Source organism: Schistocerca piceifrons, unplaced genomic scaffold (genome assembly GCF_021461385.2).
Source record: "Schistocerca piceifrons isolate TAMUIC-IGC-003096 unplaced genomic scaffold, iqSchPice1.1 HiC_scaffold_232, whole genome shotgun sequence".
NCBI lineage: Eukaryota > Metazoa > Arthropoda > Insecta > Orthoptera > Acrididae > Schistocerca > Schistocerca piceifrons.
This window is the reverse complement of record NW_025728251.1, coordinates 22,501-28,094: the sequence shown is the minus strand read 5'-3', so window position 1 is coordinate 28,094 and position 5,594 is coordinate 22,501. Positions and strand designations below refer to the sequence as shown.

Here is a 5,594-nt window from a genome sequence, read left to right as displayed (position 1 = left end):
CCAGGAGGTCCGTGCGGAAAATACAATATCCCAGCCTTTCGACATCCACCATTGCGCAGACCAGGCACCAACACCCACACATGTCCTATACAACGGTGCACCCAACATCACAATAGTACCTCCTGTCACAGCGCACAAACAATGACATGAGTCAAAGACACAGGTCTCACACAAGCATAGAATTGGAGCGCCGCCTCTAATAAGCCAAAGGTGCATCCTGACGTGACAAATCTGATCATGTCACAAGCATTCACTTACTATAATCACTATCAACGAACCTGCCGCCCCCGCCCCCCCCCCCCCTACACCTTTCCGTACAACAACGTGTAACCTAACCTAACCTAACCTAACCTATGTTGTACCTTAACCTAACCTATGTTGTACCTTAACCTAACCTATGTTGTACCTTAACCTAACCTATGTTGTACCTTAACCTAACCTATGTTGTACCTTAACCTAACCTATGTTGTACCTTAACCTAACCTATGTTGTACCTTAACCTAACCCATGTTGTACCTTAACCTAACCCATGTTGTACCTTAACCTAACCCATGTTGTACCTTAACCTAACCCATGTTGTACCTTAACCTAACCCATGTTGTACCTTAACCTAACCCATGTTGTGCCTCAACCTAACCCATGTTGTGCCTCAACCTAACCCATGTTGTGCCTCAACCTAACCCATGTTGTGCCTTAACCTAACCCATGTTGTGCCTCAACCTAACCCATGTTGTGCCTTAACCTAACCCATGTTGTGCCTTAACCTAACCCATGTTGTGCCTTAACCTAACCCATGTTGTGCCTTAACCTAACCCATGTTGTGCCTTAACCTAACCCATGTTGTGCCTTAACCTAACCCATGTTGTGCCTTAACCTAACCCATGTTGTGCCTTAACCTAACCCATGTTGTCGCCTTAACGTAACCCACGTTGTCGCCTAAACCTGCTCTGTAATTGTTATACGACTCGTTCAATTACTGTAGTGTTGCCCACCCGCAACCCTCGCAATATAGTTCGCTACTCGCACTGCCCGCACCCCTGTGTATCGCTTCATGTTAAACACCTTGCAAGGTCTTGCTCACTTTCCACATGCTCCTGCTGTACACTGTAATGTGGATGGCAGCAGGACGTACATGCCGCCCCTCCCCACGTCCCCACCTTGCCCCCTGCCTTCGCAAGCTGGTTGGTGAGAAGTTTGCATGTTCAATGCCCTTCGCATGCGACGTACTCAGGCTACGTTGTGGTGCGGCCTGTGTCCAACTGTCCGCTGATGTCGTACGCGTGAACCACAATCTGTACTGCACATTCGTCCTTATGTACTGAATGATACATCGTGGCACATGTGTGACCGCACAACGACTGCGCCCAAAAACGGCGGACCATACAGTGCAAATATTGTGCACGCAGCTACGTGTCGTCTCCCTATGAGAGCTGGATTGCAGTGTGGTACGCCATAGAGACGTGTGGGAGGAACGGACGCCGTGGATGGCGATCAGCATGAGCTGTCTGTTGATGTATTCGGACCTAGTCGTCTCTCCTCACACACCGTGATGGCATGGTGCACCGCGTTCCATATCTGCGACATGCTACAGAGGCCGGTTGACAGTCGTTCGAGCAATGGACATCGCATACGTACGGGGGCCACCTTCCACGTATTGTCTAGGGCGTGCACATTTTGTTGCGTGTATGTGGGCAGACGTAGTGTGGCGTGACACCTGACACAGGCATGCAATAATCGTTGAAGTTGCAAATGGCGATGGACGCCTGCGTTTTCTGGTGAAGTTACGCAAAATGAACAAATGGTAACCTGTTGTGGTGCGGTTGTTCTCGCTAGGGGTGAATCGGTGATGGCGACGATAGGTTGAGGTACTAACCGGTTGTTCCAGCGATACCCACCATGCCGACGAAACTGAACGGCATCTGGGTGTGAAGCGATACGCGGCGGTGGCTGGGTGGGACCGTCCCCGGCCGGTGAGGGGGCGCCTCCCGGCGTGCTGGCCGCGCGGTGCGTGGGCGCACGCGCTACAGCCGGCTGGTGGGGGCGGCCAGTGGCAGGCGCGCCGGCCGACGGACGCGGCAGGCGTCGCAGCTGCGCGCCGGCGCACCCTGCGCGCCGGCGCCGTGCGGCCAAAGTAGGTCCTCGCGGGCCCGGTGCGAAGCGCGGTGGACATCTTCAGTGTGCTGGTCCGATTGAGGACTGTGTGCGTTGAGGATGCGCCGCCGCCCGGCGCTCGGCGCCGCGACGCCGTCTGCTGCTCGGTCGCCCCAGCGGTTCTCGCTGGTGGTTTGTATCGCAGCTGTGCGGATGTGTTGGCGCGTGCGCTGTGCTGGGAGAGTTCGCTTCGGCACCCAAGTGGGGCTTTTGTCCTTCTGTGGCGCTGGCGTTGGAGCTGCCGGTCACCGTAGGTGCGCGTGTTGTCTCCCGCCGGCAATGCCACGACAGCACGCTCCCGGGCCTCTGTCGGCAGCGGCAAGCTCAGTTGGGAAGCACGGGTGGTCGCACCGAAAGCGTCTACTCGCCTAACTCCGGGCGATTGCGCCTCTCTCGAACCCGACCAAGTACTTGGGACGGCGCTGCGCGCCGCCGGGACCTGAGAGGGTTTCGAGGTGTATTGTGCAGGGGAGCTCAGCCTCCTCCTGTTTGCAGAATGATTGAGCGGACGCTTGCGTGTTCGCGCGGGCCCCCGGGGACACACTCCCGGGCGGCCGGCTGCTCAGCTCTAGTTGACGCAGCTCCCTGTTGATCCTGCCAGTAGTCATATGCTTGTCTCAAAGATTAAGCCATGCATGTCTCAGTACAAGCCGCATTAAGGTGAAACCGCGAATGGCTCATTAAATCAGTTATGGTTCCTTAGATCGTACCCACGTTACTTGGATAACTGTGGTAATTCTAGAGCTAATACATGCAAACAGAGTCCCGACCAGAGATGGAAGGGACGCTTTTATTAGATCAAAACCAATCGGTCGGCTCGTCCGGTCCGTTTGCCTTGGTGACTCTGAATAACTTTGGGCTGATCGCACGGTCCTCGTACCGGCGACGCATCTTTCAAATGTCTGCCTTATCAACTGTCGATGGTAGGTTCTGCGCCTACCATGGTTGTAACGGGTAACGGGGAATCAGGGTTCGATTCCGGAGAGGGAGCCTGAGAAACGGCTACCACATCCAAGGAAGGCAGCAGGCGCGCAAATTACCCACTCCCGGCACGGGGAGGTAGTGACGAAAATAACGATACGGGACTCATCCGAGGCCCCGTAATCGGAATGAGTACACTTTAAATCCTTTAACGAGTATCTATTGGAGGGCAAGTCTGGTGCCAGCAGCCGCGGTAATTCCAGCTCCAATAGCGTATATTAAAGTTGTTGCGGTTAAAAAGCTCGTAGTTGGATTTGTGTCCCACGCTGTTGGTTCACCGCCCGTCGGTGTTTAACTGGCATGTATCGTGGGACGTCCTGCCGGTGGGGCGAGCTGAAGGCGTGCGACCGCCTCGTGCGTGCTCGTGCGTCCCGAGGCGGACCCCGTTGAAATCCTACCAGGGTGCTCTTTATTGAGTGTCTCGGTGGGCCGGCACGTTTACTTTGAACAAATTAGAGTGCTTAAAGCAGGCAAGCCCGCCTGAATACTGTGTGCATGGAATAATGGAATAGGACCTCGGTTCTATTTTGTTGGTTTTCGGAACCCGAGGTAATGATTAATAGGACAGGCGGGGGCATTCGTATTGCGACGTTAGAGGTGAAATTCTTGGATCGTCGCAAGACGAACAGAAGCGAAAGCATTTGCCAAGTATGTTTTCATTAATCAAGAACGAAAGTTAGAGGTTCGAAGGCGATCAGATACCGCCCTAGTTCTAACCATAAACGATGCCAGCCAGCGATCCGCCGCAGTTCCTCCGATGACTCGGCGGGCAGCCTCCGGGAAACCAAAGCTTTTGGGTTCCGGGGGAAGTATGGTTGCAAAGCTGAAACTTAAAGGAATTGACGGAAGGGCACCACCAGGAGTGGAGCCTGCGGCTTAATTTGACTCAACACGGGAAACCTCACCAGGCCCGGACACCGGAAGGATTGACAGATTGATAGCTCTTTCTTGATTCGGTGGGTGGTGGTGCATGGCCGTTCTTAGTTGGTGGAGCGATTTGTCTGGTTAATTCCGATAACGAACGAGACTCTAGCCTGCTAACTAGTCGCGTGACATCCTTCGTGCTGTCAGCGATTACTTTTCTTCTTAAGAGGACAGGCGGCTTCTAGCCGCACGAGATTGAGCAATAACAGGTCTGTGATGCCCTTAGATGTTCTGGGCCGCACGCGCGCTACACTGAAGGAATCAGCGTGTCTTCCTAGGCCGAAAGGTCGGGGTAACCCGCTGAACCTCCTTCGTGCTAGGGATTGGGGCTTGCAATTGTTCCCCATGAACGAGGAATTCCCAGTAAGCGCGAGTCATAAGCTCGCGTTGATTACGTCCCTGCCCTTTGTACACACCGCCCGTCGCTACTACCGATTGAATGATTTAGTGAGGTCTTCGGACTGGTACGCGCATTGACTCTGTCGTTGCCGATGCTACCGGAAAGATGACCAAACTTGATCATTTAGAGGAAGTAAAAGTCGTAACAAGGTTTCCGTAGGTGAACCTGCGGAAGGATCATTACCGACTAGACTGCATGTCTTTCGATGTGCGTGTCGTGTCGCGCAACACGCTACCTGTACGGCTCGCCGTAGCCGTGCGCCGCGTGCGGAACCACGCGTGCCTCTCAAAACTAGCGGCAATGTTGTGTGGTACGAGCGCTGAAGCGCTGGAGCGGCTGGCCTGCGGCACCTGGCGCCTGGCGCCGGTTTTGAATGACTTCGCCCGAGTGCCTGTCCGCTCCGGTGTGGAGCCGTACGACGCCCGTCGGCCGTGAGGCCGTTGGACACAGAACGCTGGAACAGGGGCCGCCACACGCCTCACTCCCGCCTATGCGACCGTCTCGAAAGAGACGGCGGAAACTGAGAAAAGATCACCCAGGACGGTGGATCACTCGGCTCGTGGGTCGATGAAGAACGCAGCAAATTGCGCGTCGACATGTGAACTGCAGGACACATGAACATCGACGTTTCGAACGCACATTGCGGTCCATGGATTCCGTTCCCGGGCCACGTCTGGCTGAGGGTCGGCTACGTATACTGAAGCGCGCGGCGTTTTGCCCCGCTTCGCAGACCTGGGAGTGTCGCGGCCGCCTGTGGGGCCGGCCGCGTCTCCTCAAACGTGCGATGCGCGCCCGTCGCCTGGCGGTTCGCATACCGGTACTTTCTCGGTAGCGTGCACAGCCGGCTGGCGGTGTGGCGTGCGACACCTCGTACAACGACCTCAGAGCAGGCGAGACTACCCGCTGAATTTAAGCATATTACTAAGCGGAGGAAAAGAAACTAACAAGGATTCCCCCAGTAGCGGCGAGCGAACAGGGAAGAGTCCAGCACCGAACCCCGCAGGCTGCCGCCTGTCGTGGCATGTGGTGTTTGGGAGGGTCCACTACCCCGACGCCTCGCGCCGAGCCCAAGTCCAACTTGAATGAGGCCACGGCCCGTAGAGGGTGCCAGGCCCGTAGCGGCCGGTGCGAGCGTCGG

The 5,594-nt window shown here is 55.6% G+C and overlaps 2 non-coding genes and 1 pseudogene across 2 annotated transcripts; all 3 read left to right on the top strand.

Moving 5' to 3' along the window:
• Window positions 1-2,733: 2,733 nt before the first annotated feature.
• On the top strand, window positions 2,734-4,638 carry LOC124742618. Its single transcript, XR_007010258.1, has one exon. It is a non-coding gene; the product is annotated as a small subunit ribosomal RNA (ribosomal RNA).
• A 350-nt stretch (window positions 4,639-4,988) lies between these two features.
• LOC124742621 lies at window positions 4,989-5,143 on the top strand. The gene has a single exon (XR_007010259.1). It is a non-coding gene; the product is annotated as a 5.8S ribosomal RNA (ribosomal RNA).
• A 189-nt stretch (window positions 5,144-5,332) lies between these two features.
• The window catches only part of LOC124742620, a 4,222-nt pseudogene continuing 3,960 nt past the window's right edge, over window positions 5,333-5,594 (top strand).